Genomic DNA, 14,109 nt, shown 5'->3' with positions numbered 1-14,109 from the left:
CCGGTTTGTACAGATTGCATCCATGAAGGGGAATGGGGAAATGACACTATAGCTGTCAAGCATAGCCAACCATTTTTTACACTAATTGCAAAAAGTTGTGAGGAAGCTAAAGGTATGACGTAGGTATTAAAAAAAGTTATTATTGGTAAATGTTTACTTTATATTTCTTTCTGTTTTCTTTCTTAGATCTTTTAGTGTTTTTCTTTCTTCAGGGTATCCTCTTTTCTTCTCGTACATATACCCTGTTTTAAAGACTCAATATATAGCTGTTTGAAGCCTTTAATTACAGAAGACAAGACTTACGTCGAAAAAGAATTTTATGAAGTCCGTTGTATGACTCCCCTACCCATGGCTACCTGTGTATTTGGAATATGTAAAAACTATTTAGCCCTGCGGATCATATGTTAAAAAACCATATATCCATATCAGGTTTAAGAAATACTGAATAAATAAGGGTAAAAATAATGGAAAAAAATTAAATTAAGATGTGAAAATATCTATTAGAATACCTCTGTCTGCACAAGCAGACTGGCATTGATGGACTAAAAACTCTAATACAGCATTATGAAACAGATAAGAAATCTGGCATAGTAGTCAGTAAACTACTGATTCAAGAAGTAAGTTTATGTTAGTGAAAAATCTTATTTTGGAACAGATGTATCTGTCTAAGAAAGGGCATTCTTAATATAAAATCATGGCAGCATCTCTCCTTAAATTGTACATGGGGACATTTTTGGAATTTCTCATTTTATGCAGGGATATTTAACCACTGAATGAAAGTGCTGATGGAATAAATAAAATAATTACAGAATAAGCGATGGAGCAGATTTCAAACTTCCCAAGTTTATCACCTTCTGTAAATTTAAAAAAGAATGATAGAATAGGACTGGGTGTCGTCAATAGTTTTCCTTCTTCAGTAACAAATACAAGTACCTGTGGGTGCATCAGTCTTTAGCATCTGCAGGAAGTACAATGTGATATATTTTATTTCGTATTCATCCTAATTCCCATTCCAAGATTTGTGCTAGATGAGATTTTAATTGAATGAGGAAACTGCATTATTTGTTTTGAAGATAACATTGTAATGTCTTCCAAGTTTAAGAGAGATATGAAATTGGTAATAAGATGTATTCAAAGCATTTATTCTATATAAAACAAAGGGCCTGGTGGCTAAAGTCAGTTCAAAATGGAGCCACCATTAAATGGCCTAAAGTGCTGAATAAAACTCACTGATAACCAACATGTAGTCTGTTTGAAAGTATTTTTGTTACTTTTCATCGATGAGAAATGCATATTAATATATAATATCGATATGCAGCATAGGTGTATCATTTCACCATCTGTACTGCAAATATCTGTATAACAAAATATCGAAAAAAATGATAATGTGCCGATTCGTGTTTGCGTCATTGTTTCAACAGTTGTTTTGAGCTCACCGGGTCATTACACCTAGCGATGGCCTGGTGTCCAAACTGCTGCATTGATCAACTAACAATTCCTTGTTACCATGCTGGAGTCCATATTTCTGATCAAATTTGGACTATGGGTTTAAATCATCAATAACGAGCAAGAGCCATGTATAGTAATGATGTGATCTTATATCAAACTGAATAGGATAGGTACCACACTTGAAGCAATATTTTGTATCTGTTTATTATTGTTCAGATTTTGGATCACTTTAAAGCTCTCTTTAGTAAAGAAATTTGATCAGAATATACAGCAGTAAGATAGGTAAAATCAACACAGTAGTCTTGGCAGTCTTGTAGATTCCTGCCTTGAAAAATATACTCCTGAACCTAAATGAATAGGTCAGGCACTTAGAAAAGAGGTATAATGAGTTGCAATCATTGCTAGTAACGTAGTTTAATACCATCAGAAGACACTAAGAAGCCATGCAGTAAATTTACCCCTATGGTAACTTTAAGCACCACTTTTAAGATCGTATATTCTCCAAGGCAGGAAGTCACTGGACTGCCATGCCCATGAAGGAACTGAAGGACAAAGGCTATATACCAAATCTACTTTCGAACATCCTTTATGTTTATTGTAAAGGACAGGGAAGTTACTTCTAAAAGGAGAGTCCACATTCCTGCAGGCAATCCCAGAATCATTTCTAAACCATTGCCATATTCTCTCCCTCTTCCCCAGTGACAAGAAATAGTGGAGTCCCTGAAGAAATGAATCAAGAAGAGTACTCTCAAGAAATCTGAAAAGAACTTCCATTTGTATGTAGAACCACCTACTTCTGTATTATGAATCACAAGTAACTACCAAATGTTATTCAATTCAATGAATCACAAAATATGACTGCATTTCACTTCAAAGATTTTAAAATTGTTTTGCATAATAACAATAATTTGGCTTCATTTTGATGCTTTATGTTCTTCAGCCCTCCTCTCCCCAGCCCAGTGTTAATGGATTATAAAGCAATGCCAGATGCCATACATTTTCTATGGCATTTTACATGCATCACAACATTTATACTATTGTTCATTAAGATCACATTGATAGGCATAATATTGCAGGGGCATCATGATGAATGCAACACCTACCTAAAATTACTGCAACTTTCTCCTCTAGAGGGCGCTTTAATTGTTAGATTTAAGTCTTAAATATAGGTTAGTGTCTAAAGAGACTTGGGTCATTTGGACATGTTTTTCAGTCCTCAGATTTTTTAGACACATTTTTGCATTTAAGTTTCTGGGACAATGCTGACCACATGATTATAGAAAGTTCTCTGCATTTGTTTAGGAAGAACTAAAAAACTCACCAAAGATATATATAAGTGATTTAGAAAAAATGTTTCATGACACAGTAATTCTGAAATCACAATGTAATTATCAACATATGGTAGACCATAACGTTTTGGATAATACACAATATAATGTCCTGATATCGTCGGTATTACATTTAGCACACCTTTTGATTACTATGCTGACAAGGAGCATGATTCAGTCCATAACCTGCATGGAATTTGTACCACAAAAGAAGAGCGTAGAACTGACTATTATCATATCAAATGATGTATTTTGGACAGCTATCCTTCTTATCAGTTTCTGCATACATGAAAGCAAGACCACCTGCAGCAACTACCTCTATTGTTATTCTATATATCTGAGATGTGAAAAACATTTACTCCACACAAATGCATATATTTAATTAGGCAAAAATGTGGGACATACAATTTATTAAATGAATCTAATAAATATAGTTAGATTTTATGTTCTATAAACAAAATTTCTCTTGTTTGAAATTATGCATTTACCTGGCTAAGGTGATAGAATTTCATAAAGATGTAAGCTTTCTTGCAATTGTAAGGCATTTATATACAAGTGCTGTTTTATTATTGATTCTGAAAGCAAAGTTGGGTACAACAATAATGTTTGCCTATGTATATGTTTTCCTATAATAGCATTCAAAAAAGTGTATATATAGTTCTGACATTGAAATAGGCGAAAGTAACAACAATAAACACGGCTACCATAGTATATTTAGTACTGAATTTGTCATTAACTTGTTTTTATTATGTCAGAAAATGTAGTGAAAAGTAATGCTCCTACTGGACCATGAGTATTTTGTCAGATATAATGTTGAAATGCTATAATAATTTTTAGATGTACTGGTCACAAACCACAACTGCATATGCAATGGTCTGTTATCTGTATGTTATTGCTACTCTCCTAAACTACCTGAAGGATTGCCATTAATTTTTACTGACACATTCATTCTATGGTCAAGTCGGACATCATAACAATGATGTTATTGCTTAACTCCTGTATTGATGGTCAGTTTAAAATTAAAAATCTTTTTATCACTACTACTCCCAGATGGCTGGTCAACATCGTATTTTGTCATGAATGAATGAGATACCAACATAGAGTTTCCTCTGAAAGACTTCTTATGATGTCTAGTTGGTTCTTAATGGAAATGGTGAAAGTCTGATATATGGTACCAACATATTTTATCAGTTTTTAAACTTGTACACTTTACTGTGAGAAATTATTAAATTGCTTCTACTTATATTGGCATCAAGACTGAGGGCTAATACAATACTTCACAAATCTTCTCTTTATTTTCATATACAATCACTGAAAATGTGAGTTTTTATCTCTAGATATGTTATGTCTGGTGTAAGGGAGATAACTGAATGATATACATAAGGTGTGGTATTTTTATTTCCTCCACTATATTATCCATGTAATATAGATGAATTCATGAACACATGTATTGACTTCAATGCAATTAAATTATCCAAAAATACATTATTGATAAAGTGAGAACCTAACATTCAGACATATATGTAGTGGAGACCTCAAGAGTGATGTAATTATATTTCCTAACATGATGCGGCTGTTTCATATCACATAGTTCATGTCTTGTAGAATGCTGGCATGTGGAGTTCAGCCTTCCATAAACATGCAGGTATGATCCCATGCCAGTTTGGATTCTTGCAATGGGATGCAAAGTTTGAAGAACAGTGTAGACTTGAATGGAATGAATTGGCAATGTGTAACTAAAATGGTTATCACTCAGTAATATTGGACCTAATATGGAAATTCCACAAGAACAGCTGGACAGAAATAAATAGAATTAATTGAAAGTCAATAGTAGATTATAATTGGGCTTATACAAGTGTCAATGGGAAATGCTAACGGTAAGAAACTGCTCTTGTCTGTTGGTATTCCCTGCTGCTTCAACAAAAGGGAATGTAAGAGAACTTAACTAAATAAACTGCATGAACAATTTCAAGGCAGGAAAGTGTATAAAAACGGACAATTAGAGCAGGACAATTAAAATCAAAGTCGTAATGAGAACCATACCATGTCTACAGTATACAAGAATATCCTACATGATACAAGTGATCTGTCTAAGAGTGTTCTCTATCCTGGTTTATGGCACGCCTTACAAGAGCAAGGCCGTTGTTTTTGTACACACGATTTTAAATTTTGCAGGTAAAATGGTCAATATTTGGCCAACATCAACTATATCATGTTTTGTTGCATGTATTCCAATCTAGCAGCTGACAACACAGACATAAAGACATCAAGCAACACAAGTCTATATCTGTCACAGGGGCTCGTTACAAAGAAAATCAAGGGATGGGGGTTCTAACCTGTAATAATATAACACAAGGGAAGACACCGGTCCTCACCCTTCGGCAGTTCCAACACTGCTAGTTTATCCTAATTGCGTCTGCTAATTTCCAACTTAGGCCAGTCGTAATCAAGAATTGTTCAATTTTCAAAACAGCTCGACACACTTCGTTCAGTTTGTGATATAATGGAGAAAATGCAATAATTGTTCGCCGATCTTGACGTCTGGACATCTACCCTACTCACAGTGCAATTTTGCATTCGGACAATCTTGGATTTCACCACTGACCAAAAGGTAAGATCCGAACAAACTCGAGTGTGTATACAATATTGAACACAATTTTACATTTAGATAATTAGCAGTATATACGCTAATAATCTAATTTTAGTATGACACAATAAAATTGTCCATTTCTGTGTTCGATTTCGTCTGCTTGTATTTACCGCGGAATTGCACACTCGAGTTTGTTCGGATCTTACCTTACTTCAATATTTGACTAAAACTGTTCAACAGCCATTTGCCTTCCGACATCAAACTAGTACAGTTCATAAATGCCGCCCACATGTATGTATTTCTATGGATACACTGTGAAGCTGTTCTTCCCTTTAGGTATCACGGTACCAGTTGTTTTCCCATATACCTCAATGTTAATGTTTTGTGAGATAAATAAACTTTCTATCGTACCTCAGCACGCATGTCACACAGTGTCATGTAGAACAATGTTAGATTGTCAATTTCACAAGGACAAATCCAGGTACTCCATTGCATTTAAGAGAGGTAACTCTGCTGGAACTAGATAGGAGTAAGAGTTATCTAGTCACAACATACACGTTTTCAGCTCATTTAGATATGATGTATACAATGTAAAGTTCTTTAGTATTGATACATGTGTCACAATGGGTTCTATATACAATTCAGCTCATACTATACCAAACTTACAGAGAGACAAATATTCATTTTGCTTTGATCATTACCTATCAGTCATACAGAGGGTATCACACAAATGGACTCTTTGGGACAAATTTGTTGGAATGTTTCTTGTATAGTTGGGTTTTTGTGTGCAAATGAAACAAGAGCTGAATAGAACATCATTTTAATCCAGAAGACTTCCTCTCTGAAACGTCGTTTTCAGAGTTTGAATTGGAAGATTCATCCAGCCGCCACCCTCAACCTTGCCAAAAAAAAGCTAATGCCTGATTATTGGGTGGCTTAATGGGTATTAAGTGTGACTAGAAGCACTGATTAACAATACTCGCTATTTGAATGCACCCGCCTCTCCTTCCACCTCTCTTCCATTTTTCTGACCATAAACTTGAGCCATTTCCTCCTGAGTATCTTATACTTCAGATTCAGTTGCCGTCTCCTGATAGAAATAATAATTCATGAAAATGGTCCAACAGTAATAAATACACTATTCTGGATACATCATTCAGATGCAGTTTCTATATTAACAGTATGTTGCAAAGTAAACCTATATTCATGTTGTTCTTGAAAATTAAAATAAATGTTGGATAATTTGTAGTGCAAAAATAATGCATGCCTGTTTACAATGATATGATTAATGGAGAAGCCACCTAATGCTCTTGAAAGGGACAATATTGTACAAAGACTGGACTTGGAACATTTGCAAAACCATCTACAGTATATACTCGGACACGATAAAATAATTTCATCCTTTCCCAGAACTTATGGTGAAACTCTTTTCACCTCTTTTATATTCCAAGTCTTAAGAAACGAAATAAATTTTTGCTGAATTTGCGCCCCCCCCCCTCCGCAAGTTGCAATAAAATTGATAAACAAAACGCTTATTTGATAATAAACTGAAAGAAACTAATCTTGTATTGTTATCATTTATTCTTTTTTCATCATCATTTTCTTTTTTTCTTTTTCTTTTTTTCTTTTTCTTTGGGGCAACAGACAGATGCCCCACCTCCCATTTCCAACAAAAAATTAAACGTGTTGTTATATGTTTGGGTATCCCCAAAAGGTATGTATGTTTGTATATTTCATTATAGAATTTTGATCAAAACTTTTCAAATTTAGAATTTTTTTTTATGGGGTATTGGTATCTCTAGTGTGAACTACAGAGTTGTTTATCAGACTCTGGGTTTTAGTCCCCAATGTCGGAGTTCCTTCCCCTTTTTGTTTGAGTCTCGTGTATGATATATGTGTTTGCTATATTGGGTGTGTGCTATATATTTCTATGCTGAGACGGCAGACATTATCAAAATATTCCCAGTTGTCTTATCATATAGTTATAGTTTTAGTTATCTGGAAATTATTTCCAAATTATTGACGTTTGTTTGGATTTTAAATAGTTTGATTTAATTTACAGTGAAAGTTTGAATTCTGTTGAGAAAACGGTTTAGTATGTAGTTTTAAAAAGAAACTTATTGTTTTAGATGAGTGATAATTGCATATCGTTTACTCGCTATATCTTAAGCACTTCAGACTGAATAAGGATCTACATTCTTCTTTATTTGTTAATATTTCTCCTTTTGCAGAATATAGTCTTCTCCTTTATTTATGGAAAGGTTATAAAATTTCCAAAAGTATAGTTCTATTTCTCTTCTTGTTATGGTGTTAGTCCCTACAGGTTATTTTTGTGAGTTTTTTTTTACTCCCCTTGTTATTTGTTCTGTTTGTCCATTTCCTCCGTATGGGTTTTTCTGTTGCTCTTTCGCAAGTGTGTTCACTTCGAGCAGCAGAGGGGGCGAATCCCACAACTTTTAGAAGCCTCCAAACGCCGAAATAAACCCTTTATAAAAACCCAACGCCGTTGCAAACGTAATTGTTGCGGCGTTTTTGTTGTCGTCGTCGTCAGAAGGGGCGCTGCCTACAACTTGTCGCCAACGCCGAAATGGAGGGCTCTAACCTTACGCGTTGTAAACGTAATTGTCGCCGTCGTTGCTGAGTTTTGTTGTCGTCGCCCCCTCTGCTGCTGTGAATTAAAAATTTAAGTTAGCAATAATGGCCAACATCGGAAAAGCACATTCCGCTAGACTAGCTCGAGAGCGACTAGAAGCAATAAAAAAATTTCTTCCTGTGAGAGATTCTGTGAGACAAAAATTACAAGCGCGGCAACAAGCTCAGGAAGAATTTGTAACAGGTGCAGAACAATTGTTTAAACCCGTTACAACAGCTACTGAGAAAGCTGCGGCGGTCACTAAAGAAGCTTTACTGGGGGATCCAGCGGATATAACAAAACCAGGTATTCTTCCAACGCTAAGACAAACTGTCGCGCAGACTGAAAAAATTGCTAGAAGAACTAAAAAAACAAAAAAACTTTTACAAGACCTTCCAACTGGCATAGCTGCAGCTCAACCCGGCGAAGAAATACTTGAAGGTATTGAACAAATTCGTACTGAACTCACGTCTAAACCAATAAAGGAAAATATTGGACTGATTGCAGAATTTAAGAAGAATTTTATTGAAGATATTAGAAATACTAAAAGAGAAAAATTACCTGAGCGATTATTAATGAGTATATTTAATTAACCTAATATCTTAAAATCCGGTTTTGAAAAAGTAACCGACGACAATCTTATTAAGTGGATATATCGCATATATAAAAACAAAAAACAGGCCAGAGATGATGATTTAGAATACAGAACTCTTGATGAAGAAGTAAAGAGCCTTTATAGAAAGAAAATAAAAACAACTTGGACCCCAGCAGGAACCTTCATATCAGCTTCCTCCACCTCTGCAACAGATAGAACAACAACAGTCTTCTTCACCTCTGCAACAGATAGAACAACAACAGTCTTCTTCACCGCAGCAAAAGTTGATTTCGGAACTCAAAAGGACTGAGGAGCTACTTAAAAAAGCAAGAGGAGAAAGATCACCCTTAAGACTATTTAAGAAGACAACAGAAGAAGGAGCAACTGGCAGTGGTTTGGGAATTACTTGTCCTGATAATATCATCAATGATGTATCACGGTTAGAAGTTCTCATAGGAGGAGCGCGGGCTGGAAATAACTCGCCAGAAATAATTAATGAAGCGGCTGATATCTGTCAGCGATTATTTCAAGGTAGTATCATGGATGCTCACATTAATCGAGAACTTATTGATGAACTTGTTGACAGCGATTAGATAAATAACAATTAAATAAGATGATCATACATGACTCTCATCATATGTCTCAACGAGTCAGAGTGGTAAATTCGCGATATCCTGTTTACAGTGCATATTATGGAGATGGAATTGGAAATGATAATTATTATGAATGTTATTCAAGGATTGTTTACAAGAATAGCTCCAAAGGCGGGGCCAATTGCAAAACAATTATCGTCAAAAGCTATTGATGTTATTAGAGATAAAGCTTCTGGTGTAATCGGTGATGCTGCCGGTAAAGTGTTTTTGGCAATCAAAGATAGACTAGCACGATTAATACGTAGAAAGCCTCCGCCGGTAAAATTACCAAGCACCGCGGACATGCCTGCAGATGTTAGCAAAATAATAAATGAAAATGCAAATCGAAAACTAGCGTCGCTGATACCTTCCAAAGAAATAGAAAAAAATATAGCTTCAAGTTTAATAGCGGGAAGTGGTCTTCGTTTTAGATAATAATACATTACAATAAGATGTTTCAACGCGTATCCAACGTAGCATTTGATATGGATAAACCAGTCAGAAAGGATGAATCCTTGCCCGATTATCAATGTTATTCCTATGACGCAAAGACACCCAACGCGCAAGGGAGAATTGAATTTCAAATTCATGATACGAGTAGATATTTTCTGCCTTGTGAAGCTTATACTGAAATTGTAGGTAGAATCGTAAAAGCTGATGATACTGGATATGGGATAGGCGATCGTGTTGGTTTTGTTAATAATGGTGTGATGGCGTTATTTAACAAAGCCACATATTCGATTGATGGAAAAGATATTGAGTCGTGTTTGGACAATGTCGATGTTGCCACGACGATACTTGGTCTTGCAAGATATTCTGATGATTACACAAGATCAGCTGGTCCAACAATGATGTTTGTGAAGGATACATCTGATCATCCGGAAAACAGACATGTAACGATGAACGCGGCTGGGGATGCAGTTGCGTCCATGAACGAAATTTTCAACTTGGGTTTTGTCGCGCGTCGAGCAATGCTGAACGGCAACGAAGAGTTTTCCTGTGCTATTCCACTATTTCATATTTTTGGATTTTGTAGAAATGTCTAAAGGGTTATATTTGGTGCCAAGCATACAGTAGTGCTCGTCAGAAAAAAACTCTGATAATGATACAATATGGCGAGCTGATGGAGTTGATCCTGGTAAAGTAGTGTTAACAAAACTATCTCTGTGGATGCCAACAATGACTCCATCAGTCACTGAAGAACAACGGTTACTTTCTTTTATGGATCAAGGTGGAAAATCGTTGTTATCATGGTTAGCAATGACAACACATAGCACTTCTATTAACGCTGCTGGATTGTTTACGTGGCAATTGGGATCACAACAGGGAATATCAGCAGCGCAACATATATTTATCGCGTTTCAGGCAAATTCTAGAATAAATAACCAAGAAGCAAATCCAATGATATTTGACACATTTGGAGTTTCTGAGGTTTCATTAAGAATAAACGGACATCAAGAACCTGCTGAGGACATTAATCTAAATTTTGAACAAAATGATGTTGTACGGGCATATTATTGATTGATGTCTTATGATGGGCGTGATCAAAACGTTGACACTGGGTTGCAGATATCCCAGCGTGATTTTACAACGTTGTATCCGATCTATTACTTTTCGCTGGAGCATTTGGATTTATTCAGAAAATCTGTCGTTGATATAGTTATTCGGGCTCGCCTGGCTCGAGTATCAGCAGCAGTAGTTGGTCCACCAGCAGTTCCTGGAGGTGCTAGGGCAATCGCGGTCATCCTCAGTGACAAAGCAATGTTACTTGAAGGTGCTGGTGTCGAATGAGAGTCGTTGATGCACCAGTGGAAAACATGTAGACAATTAGATCAATCGCAAAGTTATAAGAAATGTCATATAGTCACGTTAATGTCACTCTGACTCCTGGTCAGGCTAAGAAATTACAATCGAAAAACGCTAGCATATGTGGGGCAACGATAACACTATGTGGGGCAACGATAGCACTAAAAAATGATCAGACTACTGGTGGTCCAAACAAGTTATCGCTGACTAAAACACAACTTAATCATTTCAATAAAGGAAAACAAGCAAAAACTGGAGTTCGACTTGATTTCGCTCCAAAAGCTGTCAAGGACATGATTAAAACCGGTGGTATATTTCCTCTTCTCGCCGCGATACCAGCGCTGATTGCCGCCGCCGCTCCCGCGGTCGCTAAGGCCGCCGCGTTAGGAGCTGTTGGAACAGATGCTGGAATGGCACTAAAGAAAGCCACTGGAAAAGGATACAAAAAAAGGGAAGCGGGCTAAGACTTCCAGGAACTCCACCATCATGGTACCCAAAACGGTTCTAACACCGATGTCAAATTTTGATTTGCTCGATGCTGTTAAACAATTAAATATAAAAAATTTCAGAGGCGTCTTTATGCGAGATCAATTACCGAGCCAACCGAATAATCCAGAAACCGGAATTATTAATCTTGATAACAGCGATGGTCCAGGAACTCACTGGGTTGCTTACGCGATCGATCCACGTGGAATTATCTATTTTGATTCGTATGGGTTAGCACCGCCAGTTGAATTTCTCCGATATACAAAAGACGTCCCCCTGACAAGTCAGGGAACGTTTGGTACTCAACTCTACCAACACAAACACTGACCGATCCTCCAATATGTGGTCAACAAGTATTGAATGTTCTTGATGCGATATCAGCATCGACCAAACCACCTCACAAAGTCGTGCACGAGTATACCCCGGGTCGATTTAAACAGTTTCCTATCAAATAATGGTTGATATCTACGGAAGATCTCTCCTCAACAGAAAAGTGAAGCGCACCGACGTGGATTTATCAAAATATGCGACCAAAGATGAAATCGATGATCTTTTAAGTCTGACCGGGATAGACCCAGATGAAGTTGTTATTTTTCAGGATCGACACTGAAAACTAAAAACCAGTGATATCAAATGGCATGAAATAATTCGTAGGGTTCGTTAGATTCTCTGATATCAATTGCGGCGCCGCGAGATGATATGCAGAAAGTTGCAGTAAAAAAGACCGGTGATACAAAGACAGGTGAACTCAGCATGAACGGAAATAAAACAGTGGTTTTAAGAGAGCCAACATCCCTGGAAGATGCCGCGACAAAAAATTATGTTGACACCGTTGACGGTAAACTATACACGTTACGGAGCGAGTACAATGTTCATGTAAACGCGTTTGCAAATCTTCACAGAAACTTTAGAAAAATTTATGAAACCGGAGAGGAATTTTTTGGTGATCCACTCATCGTCGATATGAAACTTTCTGATATCAAAACTAACATCAGCACCATCAAACAAACACAACAGGATATCGTAAGTGGGATTCCTGAGATCGTTAACAAAATCAGTTTGATTAAAATCCCACCTGGAGTTACTCCCGGGCATATTACCAACATAGTATACACAGTATCATCTGGATTTGCAACGTGGTCTCGACAAAATAATACTATCAAATATACAGCAACTGTCACTGGAGTGTATAGACTGTCTGTGTTCAGCGCCGCTAAATTTGAAATCTTCACAACATATCCCTGGAGATATTCCACTGACAAATATTCCGGGGTTGTGACTATCATATTAAACAAGGGGACCGAAGAAACATTTATACTGGAATCCGCCGACAAGAAATTAACCGCAACATCTTACTGGTAGTGTTTGGAATTTGTAGCTGCAACGCCTCAATTGGTTACTGCTTAATATAATAAAATGGCGTTAATGAAGGCAGCATCAACGACAACACTGGATGCGCAACAATACAGGTATGATCAAGTACGCGAATGGCAGTCAGAGTTAAAAAATACCATCAACGAATGCACAGCAAAGGTAATAAATACAAGCGGCGTGTAACCATGTTAGACACAATAGTGTATTCAGTGTCCGCGTTAGTTGCATCCACAGGAGTATTATTGTCTGCTTTAACACCAGTGACAACTGCAATCGCGGTCACAATTACAGTTTCAGCATCAACGACAATTGCAGGAGTTGCTAATATTATCGCGAAATAAATATCCTCGTGTGCGCTAATAAAATTGCACGAGTATGAAAAGTTAAACAACGCGGCCACGAGCACCTACTCGAAATTGTCGTCGCTGATATCATCCAGTCTTGACGATACAACAATATCAGATTCCGAATTCGGCGAAATGGCAAAGATGTATGAAGACTACACTGGTCATTTGAAGCGACAGCAGATAAATAATAATGTCAACGGCATTACTTCAACAGATAGTCGCAAATACAAGCCCAGCGCGAACATCTTTGTTAACAGTAACCTCAACTAAGCCAGAATACAATATTAATTTTCCAACTGCAATTCCAGTAAGCGAGATCGCGTTAGCACAATTACGAGTATATCACAGTTGGCCCAATATCAGATCAGCGTCGTTTGGTGGATTGCCAGCAAATAATTCGTTTGTGTTTGCATATAAAAATAAACCCGATGGTACACCAGACTGGAACGTCATTGGGTTACCAACCGGGTCTTATCAAATCGAAGAAATCAATGAAGAATTACAACGTCGAATAAAAAATATCACAACAAAGGAATCCAAAATAGCAATAACTGTTCATGAGCCAACGCTGTCGGCAGCCATTGAAATAAACACCCAGACTATGCCGTGGATATATACAATAGTTCAATCAGAACAGTGTTAGGATGGCCTGCAGTCAACACGGCCGATACCACCAGCGCCAGTGAAGTCTTTTTTTTTTTTTTTTGTTTTTTTTGTTTTTTTGTTTTTTTTTCTTCTTTATTAACCCCGTAATAGGTTGACCAATGGGTCGGGGAACCATCCCAGGGTCACCTTACAATCAAACATTTCTGGTTATCAGATAATCTAGGGATAATAAATATAATCTGTAGAGAAAGTAAAAAAGAAACA

The sequence above is a fragment of the Sinohyriopsis cumingii genome, chromosome 1 (assembly GCF_028554795.1).
Source record: "Sinohyriopsis cumingii isolate HCF-2022 chromosome 1, ASM2855479v2, whole genome shotgun sequence".
Taxonomy (NCBI): Eukaryota; Metazoa; Mollusca; class Bivalvia; order Unionida; family Unionidae; genus Sinohyriopsis; species Sinohyriopsis cumingii.
The sequence above is the reverse complement of the archived record's forward strand: the minus strand, read 5'-3'. Positions refer to the sequence as shown.